Source organism: Apus apus, chromosome 4 (genome assembly GCF_020740795.1).
Source record: "Apus apus isolate bApuApu2 chromosome 4, bApuApu2.pri.cur, whole genome shotgun sequence".
Taxonomy (NCBI): Eukaryota; Metazoa; Chordata; class Aves; order Apodiformes; family Apodidae; genus Apus; species Apus apus.
This window is the reverse complement of record NC_067285.1, coordinates 42,976,221-42,988,910: the sequence shown is the minus strand read 5'-3', so window position 1 is coordinate 42,988,910 and position 12,690 is coordinate 42,976,221. Positions and strand designations below refer to the sequence as shown.

The 12,690-nt window shown below is 46.7% G+C and overlaps 1 protein-coding gene across 1 annotated transcript in view; it reads right to left on the bottom strand.

Moving 5' to 3' along the window:
• ADGRL3 (adhesion G protein-coupled receptor L3) overlaps positions 1-7,852 on the bottom strand; it is a 509,563-nt gene extending 501,711 nt beyond the window's left edge. The window contains exon 1 of the mRNA XM_051618348.1: positions 7,065-7,852. The gene's annotated coding sequence lies outside the window, so the exon portion shown is untranslated. The remainder of the gene's footprint in view (positions 1-7,064) is intronic.
• Positions 7,853-12,690: the final 4,838 nt, after the last annotated feature.

Genomic DNA, 12,690 nt, shown 5'->3' with positions numbered 1-12,690 from the left:
GGAATCTGCACCATTCTGAAAGGGCAACCTATCTGTCAGTCAAACACACACGCGAAGGCAGCGTGAAAGAAAACAAGTTAACATGATCCCTGAAATTCTCAACTCTCTCCAACAGTGAAACCTATTCAAAGAGATGTCTACGATAGGTGCAAGTCTTTTTCCCCCTTTCCCAGCAGTCTTTGGGGAAAAAAAGAAGAGGAAGAAAAAAAAAGAAAAAGGGGGGGGGGGGAAGTGGGAAATCAACCCAGAGAGCTATTGAAAATCTCCTTACAGGATCAGCTGTCACTGGAATGCATTTAAGTATTCAGGGTACCCACCCATGCAGAACATCAAAAACTGGGCTTGGGTCCCTCCCTTATTCTCACGGACTTAAGCCAAGGCTTGGTTTGCAACAAGGTGCTGAACAGCAAGGCAGCACAGTGCCTCTGCAGGGCTGGTAAACAGCAAGACCCCTGACCCCCCCGCGATGAAACAAAACGGGGGTGTCACTCCTGCTTAGTGCTTCCTTTTTCTTCCAGTGTCTTCCAACACAACGAGTGGCTGCATTAGGAAAAGAAAAAACCACAAACCAGTCAATAGCTTCCCAGCTCCTGGTGCTGGGCTCGTTTGAGCTAAATTCTTCTAACCTATATCAGCCCAAACTTAGATAGTGCAGCTGTCTCTAACGTACACTTCTCAAAGGAAAATATTGGCATCCCCAAAAAAGCAACAAACAGCACTTCTGCACCACAGTGACATTCCCCTTGTGTGCTCTGAGGGCAGTGAAAAAATCTCTTAAGGCAGGTTTGGGATTAGCAACTCCAGACTGAGAACAGGCTGCTACAAACAGGTAAGGACCAGCACCAACGCTGATAAACAAGTGGGTCCTCAGTATATCTGAAAATGAGGCAATTTCATTTTTGTGTTGGACTGCTAACTGATCAACTCAGAATTTTAAAAGTGCAGGCCTTTGCCCAAGTATTTTGTTGTTGTTGTCCATCACTGCACCTACAGCTCAAAAACTCAGAATCAGAAAAACAATAGGGAAAACAGGTTTTCTAGCAACAGAATTAAAAAAAAAAACCAAAAACCTGTGCATCAGCATCATTTCACAAACAAACCCATGTATATGCACACACATACACACACAAGTAGGTATGATGTGGGTCTAGGTACAATCCTTAAATACCTCTTTTTCACTTCCCCAAGTTTGACGCAAAAAAATCAGAACGGCGACTGTTCACCAAATTGTGCTACTTATAACTCTCTGTATATGTATATCTGCATCTAATAAAAGGATACACTAAGACTGCATTAGTCATACTGTTTCTATCCCTCTATGCCCTCTAAACAGTGTCCATTCATTCAGCATCCTCACCTCTGCAAATAGATCCTTGGCTCCCACGGAGCGGAAAAGGGACTTACTGTAAAAACTTGTATGTATTGACTGTGATGACTGACAAGCAAACTACTTGCCACTGGTATAAAACCACTTGGAGTCTTGTCCAAAGGTACAAGGTTTAGATCAGGCCTCTTTTCAGAATCAGGCTGTTCAGGACTGGCACTTTTGTGCAGGACTTTCTAGTAGGGCGATTCATTATTACATTTTAAGCGCCACTTCTACAGAAGCACAGAGAGTCCCATTTCACTTGGCTTTTATTTCATATTGCTGTAAGAAAACATTCATGTTGATCCCTTGTATTTATGCCTGTTTCACTGTAAGTTTTGGAAACACATCGCTCTGTTGCAATGTTCAAAACCAATTACTTTACCTGGTATAAATCAATGCAACTGCAATCAAGTCAGTAAAGCCACTGCAATTAATAGTAGCAAAGCTATGATCCAACCTACTCAAAACACTGTGCAAAATATTTCAAAGCTGTTCTCTGTCAGGTATCCACTGCAATGAACTGGAGTTGTGCTACAGATTGCTGAAGCATTAGGTCTGTAACCACTGAAATAATTCTGTATGTAATTACGTGTTGACTAAGGTGCTTTAAAAAATACTAATAATTAAAAATATCCCAGTAGTGTGAGGCTATACATCTATGAATGCTCTATAAAAGTGTATTACTATTAGGCATTTAAATGAAATATATAACTTAATATTGTCTAATTAGGACAGCTTCCAAACACTTCTTCGTTTCCTTCAGAAAAGCATCTATTTCGTGACCCTTGAAACCAAAAAGCTGTCATGTCTCAAATGGAAGTGTCTTGATCTTAATTTTCAACTGTTTTCCTAAGAGGATTTTAGAAGCATGCAGGGATTTCAAGTCCTCACCTGCGTACACAGCTTTGTTCAGCCTGAAATGCCACCTCTGGCAAAGACATTGCAACACAATTAGAAACATGATGCTGAAGCGGGGGAATGTTTTTGAAAAGATACCACATCTGAGATTCTGGAGTATCCAGGAGATACCACATCTGCCTTTCCTGAGCATCTTGCCCTCACAGGGAAGCCAACAGAAGCACTCCATCGACCACAGTGGGAACCCCAGTGCGGATGCACTGATAACCTCCTTAATAAGAGAGGCCCTAAGCAGTAGAGATGAAACACTTGAAATGAGGAGGAGGGGGGAAGACAAAGAAAAAGGCCATTTAAAAACGGTTTAGTCTTCATTTCTCTGCCAAAGGAAAACAGGTTTCAGACAGGCTAGGAAAAAAAAAAATTAAAAATCCCATGTTAAGCACTGCTTAGTAAGTAACACAGCAATCCAGAACACAATTAAAATGAAGTTTTTATTGCCTGAAAAGACTGGCTGCCTTGCTACAGCTACAGATGCTTGGTGCAATGACCAATAATCGCATCTACCTTATACAGAAAATCAGAAGGCTCTCTGAAAAGACTACTGAAGTGAATATTATAGTGCCAAGGTGTCCTTAGAGAAGCCACCTTAAAAATGGATGCTTAGTTTGCATCCAGGAGACACATGCTTTTCAGACTGAGTGCTGTAGAGATTATCTAGTGAGGAACATAAAGCAAGCACTGCACCACAAACTTGGAGGCTAAAAACAGGCAACGGGATAAGGCGTTTGTTAGAGCCACATCACAGATTTGAGTAAGTGATTGTTTCCTTGCCATTAAAGTAGCCAGGAATTAAAAGTAGATACTTAAAAAGCAAGTTATTCCTCCTCATCCTACTTCAGCAGCCTGCTCTGGGAGCTTCTGCTGCCTGCAGGCACAAGGATGATATCAGGGAGTGCTGGAGCATCTCAGCACCTACAAAAACAAGGACATATTCACACACATCCCAAACAGGGATTAAAGAACCTGATATCAAGTGCTGCTGAGGATCTTGACAAAGATTTGCCAAAGCAGATACGACCCCAGGAGATGACACAGTCAGAGGCCAGCATGCCAGACTGCCTTGCTTGGGAGAGTTAACATTCCTAGAAGTACCCTGGGGCAGAGTGAACTCGTATGAATGACACATTTTCTAGCCCTCCACCTTATAGACACCTGAAACCACTGCCTACAGACACAGCAGAGACTGAAGCGTGTGTGTACACTCCAGAGTATGGCATCCTGGTGAATTTCTAGTAAACCGACCCCAGCAGGAGGGCATCTACTGAATGAGAAAGGGACCAGCAGGGAAAAACTAGAAGTCTACACGAACTAGGGTAAACACCTCTTCAAAACCTGAATGCTCTCCAAGCGTATCCCACCCCAATAAGCAGCCATCATCAAAAGCAGCAGGAAACTGGTTATTTCACAGGGCCATCCTGGTTTCTCAACATTAGCCCAAGCAGTACATCAATATTGTGATGCCTCTCAGATCACCACCTTTCCAAAACAGTAATTCTTGAATTGTTCTTCCAAACCTCTAGTGATGTGCAAGAATGCTCCACGGTGTAAGAAATTTTCTCAAAAACACTCCAGCCACAGCATTGGGGTGTTTCCACAACCTCTAAGTAACACAATTAAAAGAAAAAAAAAAAAAGAAAAGAAAAAAAAAAAAAGCATAAAAAGCCTTGTGCCCATCCTCCATGTTTCAGCTTTCCTCTGATCCATTCTTGCTCCCTGAATTTCACTGCTTTCATCAATCTCCAGCCCATCCTTGATAATGTTTTGTGCATGAAATAGTCTCCTAGTCAATCTACACCAGTCCCAACACTATTAGTATTAAAATCTGTAATAATAAATCACCTGTTCCCAAGACTACTCCATTTACAAAGACTTCACTCTCCTGTGTGCATCTCATTTACTCATGTTGATGATGCATACATTCATGCCCTGAATGTGAAAACCCTGACAGCAGCATCAGGGCCTCCAACTGACGTGTTGACCAAAGCTAAAGACCATGCACATACCTCTCCAGTCCTGGGTGATCATTTGGTTTACCTGCCTCTAAAGCTTCAGTTACTTAGTTTTATAACAGCCCTGTGGTGCTGGGCAGCATGCAGACACCCAGCTCATCAGCCAGCCAGCTCAAAGTATGTGCCTGCATCTTTACCTACAAACCTGCTTACGTTTCCCTGGCATCCAGAAAAGGGCACCAGCTTCATTTTCACACCAACAGGCAGGGCAATTTGTTTTCTGCTGCGGGAAGAAAAACTCTTCTCTGCAATTAACACCGAGAACAGGCAAGCCAAGCACCTCTGCCAGATCACCCCCTGTGGGGAGGGACATGGTCCCCATGGCATCCAAACCTCTGGGACCCACAACCAAGCACTGCAGAAAACAAAGGAGGGGGAACAACCCAGCAGACATTCCGGGGTGAATTTCCTAGGCTGAAACACAAGCTGCTCCACCATCTCCGGAGGGCACTGAGAAAATGAAAACCCAGCTCCTACTTTTGTCAAACAAAACATCCAAGTGAGGACATGCTAACCTTAAACTTGACATAAAGTCTCAATGCTTCACTCGGTGTTTTCACTGTCGTCAGCCTGCACTGCCATTTAGCTTTGTCTGGAATCAAATGCAAAATTAAACATATCTTTTCCTAACAGCCTCCAGAAGAAAAGGGAAAATTCGTATTTTATTGAATAATAAAAATCATACAGGACTTATGAGCCAACACTAACTTTTGCAAAAAACTGAAGTTTTTATAACAGACATACCAGAGATCTGTATCCACTGTATTTTTTACTGGCAGGTAACAAGACAAGTCACTTTCCAACCCTAAATAAGGAAAAAGTACTCTTTAAGATGTGGAAACAGCAGCAGCCTCAACCACAACAAGGGGGCTTGATTCCTTCCTTCTGAGGGGGTTTATTTTACCTTTAGAAGAAAACACAGCTCTACAGCAGAGCCCAAACCTGAACTTTGTCACCCAACACTGGCAGGGGCGCACAGATTTTCTCCCTTCCCGGTCTGGTATTCTTAAGAGACAACTGCAGACTTTCCGACAGCAGCCTGTGTCAACCTGCAACACCTGGTATAGCCCCATAAAAAAAAACCTCCATGGAAGGCTTTTTCCTAATGAATACACAGTAGAAGCCTGTTCATATTGCAACCCCCTGGAAATAATGATAAACGAGCCCTACAACACACACGCTACTCAATAGCAAGCAGGCAGCATTGGCTGTGCTGTTTAGGAGACAGCATTCCACAACAAAAATGGCATTTATTTATTTTTAACTCCAGGGAAGAGATTCTTTTTTTTATTTTGGTCAGCTTTAAAAGTCTTGATCTAATGTTCTGGAATAATCAGTGCTATAACACAGACACTGCACCTAGCAGCCTACCTATCTGCCTTATGTCAAGACACAGCATTTTCACTCTTATTTTTTCATTTTTTCTTCTTTTTTTTTTTTTTTTTTTTTGGTGCATCTCAGCCTCCTCCTAAGCAGCTGGCTGCCTGGAAGCAGGACTGCTAGTGGGAAGAATAAGTGATCTAAGCAAGAAGGTAAATACAACAGAGACGGTTTGTTTTGGTTGAAGGGAGGAATGCTACAGGCAGACCATTGCTTTTGGCAGTATACAAGTTGTTTTAACCACCGCAGGGAAGAATCAAACGCCCATCAGCAAAGGGAAAGAGAGACTCCTTTCCTGCCTCCCCATCCTTCCCGCAAAACTAAACACCCACCTGCCTATAGCGTAAAGGCAGGGAAAAAAAAACCCAACGAAAAGCATAAGGGGTGCTACCTTGTTTCTGTGGCCAACACTGGACACAAGGCTGCTGATCAGACTTAGCCCCTGAAGCCAATCCCTCAGGATACCCAGCGCACAGTTTGGGGCTCTGTACCTACATCTTCATTAGCAATCAAGGGCACCAGCTCGAGGTAGGCTCTGTAGACTGGGAGACAGGAGAGGGCTGCTCTCTGGCTGCTGGCGAGGAGCAACCATCAGCCTTACAACCATATTTCCAAGTTCAACAGTCAAAAGATGATTGCAAGGGGAACGCAGAGAAATAACTAAGCAAGCAAATAAACCGAGAGTTCAAATATTTATTTATTTTTAAGAATTTTTTTTTAAAAGAACATTTTTCTTCTTCTAGGCACACATACTGGCCCTCTTGATCAAAAATCCCTCTGGCGAATGCCAGCCCTGTACTGTTAGAGCCTGCAAAGGCAATCTCAGAGGCAGGAGGTGGGAAGCTCTGAACATCTCCAGCAATGCATCTACCTGGACCAGACGTTTCCCCCTCTGGCTGCAAGGGAAAGAGCTGTTTTTGCCTACCTGTAACCCAGGGGCGCTGGGCTGGACACAAACCTCGACCCTACCACCCCAGAACCATACCCACGCGACCCTCAACACACCCTCCCAATTCAACAACGTCCCCACCCATGCCCCCCGCCCAGCCTCTGCCTCCTGCTATTCAGAAAAGCTACTGCTCCTCGAGGCACCCTCCAGCAATGAAATAGAAACACAGGTTCACAAAGGGGTGGGCACGAGGTCAGAGGGGACACACGAAACTCCGGAATGCCTCAGCGTTAACACCAGCAAACCCACAGGTACAACGTGGTGCCTTTCACAGAAAGGTAAAGAGAGCCAGAACAAAACCAACCAGGTCTCCTCCATCTACCCGCTGCCTTCACCACGGTCGAACCCAACTGGAGCCCGCAAGGCATTTCCCAACCAGCAGCGGATCTCCTGTACCCACTGCTACCCCTCCTCCCCCTCTCCCCACCAGCATACATACCCGGAGAGACGCTCCCTCGTTACCTGGATCCAGCCCCCCCCGAAGGAGAACTATCCTTACGAGGAAATAATTCAATCCAAACGTGTGCCCAGGGTGGCCGGCACCCTTCAGCCCAACGCAACCGGGCAGGGGTGAGGCTCTCGGCCAGGCAAGGGTTGCTGAATATCCATCCGTGGGGTGCGATTAGTTACCTTTAGTCACCTCCTGAGATGCAAGTCTCCATCAGTCCCTCAACAACCTGCAGCTGGGAGCTGCTGCCACAATCCAGCCATTGAAACCACGGGTGGGGGTAGGAAGCAAACCAGGCCACAGTAGCAAAGCCCCCAGCCGGGAGGAAGAGGGAGGGGGGAGATGATGATTATTATTTTTTTAATTAAAAAAAAAATAAAAATAAAAATAACCAAGAAAAAAAAAAATCCAGGACTAAGAAAAAGTCTCTCCTTTTCTGCCGTAATCTGCTGCTACACAGGCTGCCTCACGGAGGACGGAGGGTGTGTGGGGATGGGGGAGGCGATCGCTCCCTCTTCTCCCCCGTCGTCGCCGATCCCTCCGGACCAAAGCCCCGCTCCGATTTCCCTCCTCCAGGCGGGCAACTTCAGAGCAAGGTGATGTCTCCGGAGCCGGCACCACCGGCCAGGCGATTCGGATGCGGCAGAGTCATTGCCTGTGCTGCTGCTGCTGCTGCTGCTGCCGCTGCTGGGGAAGAACAGCCGCTGCCGAAGAGACCACCAAAAAAAAGCCCCAAAACACCGGGAGAGAAATCTTCCACCATCCCCCTTTTTTTTCTCTTCCCCCTCCAACACCAGCCGCTCTTTGCATCCGCTCCCCCGCCCGCCGCCCCCCCCCCCTCGCTCCTCCGGGGGGGTTGGGGGACACAAAGGCAGAGGGAGGCGGGTGGTCCTCAGCTCCCCAGGCTCCGCCGGCACCCCAAATCCTTCCTCCTCTTCCTCCTCCTCCTCTTGCTGCGGAGGCCGGCGAGGAGGCTGGAAGGGGGGAGGCTGGGAGGGGGGGGGGGCGGCTCCGCGGGCGCGCCCCGCGCAGTGCCTAGCGGGCGCGGGGGGGCTCCATGGCCGCGGGCGGGCGGGCTGGCCCCGCCGGCACGGCTCGGCTCGGCTCGGCTCGGCACGGCTCGGCACAACAACACCACGCACCCGGCACGGCAGGAGGGGCTGTGGTAGGTGCTACGGGAGCGGTAGGATCCGCAGCACCCGCGTCCGCCGCAGGGCCGAGCGCGGAGCGGCGGCCCCGGGAGGAGGAGGAGGAGGAGAAGAAGGAGGAGGAAGAGGAGGAGGAGGAGGAGGCGGCGGGCGGCGCGGCGCTGCTGCCCTGCCCGGCGGCGGCCGCACGGAGCCGGGTGGGCGGTGAGGCGAGGGGCGGGGGAGCAGCGAGGGCCCGGATCTGGGTTGCGCGGACGCGGGCTCCACCTAGCAGGCAGCCGGCCGGTCCGCACCGCATCGCATCGCACCGCACCGCACCGCCCGGAGCCCCCCGAGCCCGCAGCGCGCCGCGATCACCCCCTTCCCCCGGGCCCCCTGCAACCCCGGCACCCAACCCCGCCACCCCCTGCCCCGCAGCCCCCTACCCAAAGGATCCCCCCGCGCCCCATTGGCCAGCCAGCCATCCTCGGCAGCCAATGGCATCCTGGGCAGCGGGATCGGAACCCTTCCACACTGGATTCCCTCCCCTCTGATTGGCTGTTTGGGTTTTATTTCCAATCACAACCTGCCTTTCCAGCACAGCCCCAGCACCTGCTGCTTTCCCACCTCCCGATTGGCTGCTCTGCCTAATTCTCCCTTCCCAGGGAGCAAATCGCTGCCTGGTTTTCCAGCGCGGAACACGTTCCCCACTGGATTCCCCACCTCCCCGGTCGCTGCTCGGCCTGTTGTCCCCAGCCTGCCTGCTGCTCCCAGCCCCTCTCCCCGCTGCCCAGCACAGGGAAGCCCCATGACAGCCTGGGGCCAAGGGGACACAGTCCGCCCCTTGACCCGGGGCCCCCAGAAGGTGGGAAATGTGAATCTGCTCATCTGCAGAGAGCCAAGGACATCCCGGACAGGGGACAAGAAGCCTACCTTTGTTTTAACATTCTTGATGTTCAGTGCTTACAAGGGAGCTCTGGAAATAATGGTGCTTGGCCGGAATCTGATGAACACTTTTCTCCCAGACCACGTGGTCGATTTGCTTTTAGTTTTGGTAGAGAAGAACCCAAAGAAATCAAACTCTTTTTTCTTTCCTTCTTTAAAAAAAAAAAACAAAACAGCAATGCAAACAGTTTTCCAGTTGCCTGAATGCTGACACATACAACATGCCACACTTTATCTCAGTGACCAGACCCATGTGGAGTGACACCACTGTGCTCCTGGCTTGGAATATAAAAAAAAAAACTGGGCCAAGAAGCCCTGGAAAGGCCTCAATGAGGCCACCTGGTCCACCCCAAGGGAAGACCTACTCCATTTATTTTCCTGCCCATCTGTTTCTTTAACAAGCTCTTAAGGATCTCCAATGACAGAGACCTTGCAAGACCATCTTTTTCCAGTGGGTAAAGGAATTAATTACTCTTGTTTGTTAACTCAGACCATGAGTCAGGGCTATGCTCACACGCATTCCTAGTGGCATCACTGGTTCAACAGGCACAGGGAAGTTTATTGTAAGTTAAGAAACAGTAGTTTGGATGCATTGATGTGCTATGGAAAATGAAGACCAATAAACAGAAACACTGTTTCCCCAATAATAAAATCCGGGCCCATCTCACTCACACTGCAAAAATAAAGGAAGACTGTTGACTGCAATGAAATCCAGGGGACAGGGAAGGAATCTAAAAGCTGTTACCATTTCTGTTTCCAGTAGACCTCGTAAAGTCATGTTAGAGAACACCTGGCCTTTCCCACAAGGCTGGAAAATGCCCCCAAATGGCCAAGTGAATGATGCACAGCCTTGTGCAAATGTTTACTTTAAGAAGAAGTAAGTTTTAAAGCAATTAAAAAGCCATTGTGTTTCAGGCCTTGCATTTGGCTCACAGAAATTTTCTCCCCAGTGAGAAAAGCCCTAAAAGAATCTACTGCTCCATCCTTGGGACAATCCTTGTCTGCAACAGCCCTTCTTTCAGTGGCAGCATGGAGAAAAAAAAAAAAAAACACAACAAACCAAACCAAAACAGAAAGAAACCATCAACACACCTAGATCTTTAGTATTGTCTGCTGGGATGATTAGATTCTCCAAGATACTTTGATGAAATTTATAACACATCAACACATTCTCTAGAAACAAAACGAAGCCCTACAAGCTGAAATGAGATTTGCTATATATCTTTAAGATTTTAATGCAGAGGTGCGAATGAAATCAATGTTTAGTCAGTGAGTAAGAAAAAGATGAAGTACCACTAGGCTTAAAGTGTGGTGGGTTGTTTGGGTTTTTTTCTCTCCTAGTGTTACATATCATGAAGAAGGAAAATCACAACGAACTGGGGGGGGGGGGGGGAGGCAATTTTCCAGTCTTCCAATCTTTGGAAGGCCACCAGCCTGTTGCACTATCATTGCTCATGAAAATAATGTCTCGTGCTTAAAGCTAGGAGCCAGCCCAGAGAAACTTAGAAACAGAAAAGCTGCATTACGTTGTGCAGTTGCAGTCTCCAGAGGCAACAGCAAGATTATTCCCAAAGGATATTTGCCCAGTTCTTTGTCCAGTGAAACTTGAAAATTGTCCAGGGATAAGGTTTCTACCAATTCCCCTGAGTGATTACTCCCCAGTCTAATATATCTCGCTGTTTGGAAGATTTTCCTGCTGTTCAGCCTACATTTTTCTGTTTCTTCATTTCATCCCATTACTTGTGGTTATGGCCCCAATTAATCAAAGTATTTCAATGCAAGCTTAAATTTAGGTGTGCTTAAGCTCCACTGAAATCGTGTGTGTCAGTGTTTTGCAGGGCTGATGGACATGTGCACATGTTTAAGCACTGTGCTGAATGGGGACCATGCATCATCCAAAATAATTACCTTTCTTTTACATATTTTTAAACCTTATACCCTTTCCTTGCTCGAATATTGATTAGATAAGCTATATATTTAAGCTACTTAATCTCTCCTCTTGTATCAGTCTTTCCAAGGGTCTGATCATTTTTCTTCTTTGGGTCTGAATGCCTCAAAATCTTCAGTGTTTTGTAGGGATGGGGAATGGGGTATTGCAATTTAATGCCATATTCCAGGTGTGATTACATAAAGAGCAGTTCTTCTCTGCAGTGGAAGGATATAACTTACCCATGCCAGCAACCCCAACGTGCATTGATTTGCTGTGCTGCTCTATCATTTTGTAAGACTCTCTATAATCTGCTCCTATTCTTTTCCATATCCATCACCCCGACATTCAGGTATTTTTGCTTGCAGAGGCAGCCAGCCCTCAGGCCTTCACATTCAGTGTGGTGTACACCAGAACTTAGAACAGAACCCAACTGCAGCCCTGGAGGTTTCTGGAACACTTTCTCCCCTAAAGAAAAAGAAACCATCATTTCAAGTTGTATTATTTGAACATGTTCACCCAGAATTTGTGTTCCCAAGCCATTTTCTTCTTCAGGAGGGTTTGTCACACACACCGTCCAGACATCACGTTTGCTGTTCATTATTCCATTATCCCCCAGGTAGATGCAGAGCTTTAATGATCATTTAATTATTTTATGATGGATTAAAATTAGATTTGGTGAATTGCAATTGCCTGTGATTCTGATTCTTTTTTTTTTCTTTTTTTCCTCCTTTTTCTTTTTCTGAAGATCTGTGTCCTGTTTGATTTCTGGATTTCTCTCAAATTTCCATAAACCACTGTCACTGATTCAGTCTGTAAAGAATTACCTTATTCTCAGAGATGCATGTCATCTAGTCCATTTCCTTGGTATATATTTATGCTTTTCAAGCTTCCTTTTTTTTTTTTTTTCACCCATTCTCCCACACTAAATATATTTCAGAATGTTTTCTTTGCTTCATGATCAAGTCTTATGTGGCTTGTTTGGTGTTCACCTTACTCTCCCAGTTTGAAGTATTGTCATGACAAAAATACATCAGCTGTAAAAAACAAATGCTATGGAGTGATAGAAATAAACAGCATGGTCTTCCTGCTGTAGATCCAGCAAAACTCATCTCTTCCAAACCATTGTTTCCATCATAAAATCCCTACAATTGGAGCTCACTGATTTCTTTAATAACTAACAATAGGTAGTCATGCTGAATTAGACCCTGACAGACTCCACATTCCGTGTTATTTCTTCTGCCTCATCATCTCCTCTGCAGCCCTGGTTTAGGAGAGCAGTCTGAGATCTCTCCCTAGCAGGGAAGCACCTCATGTTTTCGCATGGTGCACGAGTCCCGACAGGATCCATCCACGGCTCCTGAGGGAACTGGTGGATGAGTTTGCAAAGCCACTGTCCATCATATTTGAAAAGTCATGGCAGCCTGGTGAAGTTCCCACCGACTGGAAAATGGGAAACATAACCCCGTTTTCAAGAAGGGAAAAAAGGAAGACCCAGGAAACTACAGGCCATCCAGTCTCACCTGTGTGCCTGGCAAGATCATGGAGCAGATCCTCCTGAAGGCTCTGCTGAGACATATAGAAAACAAAGGGGTGTGTGGTGACAGCCCCCTCCCAT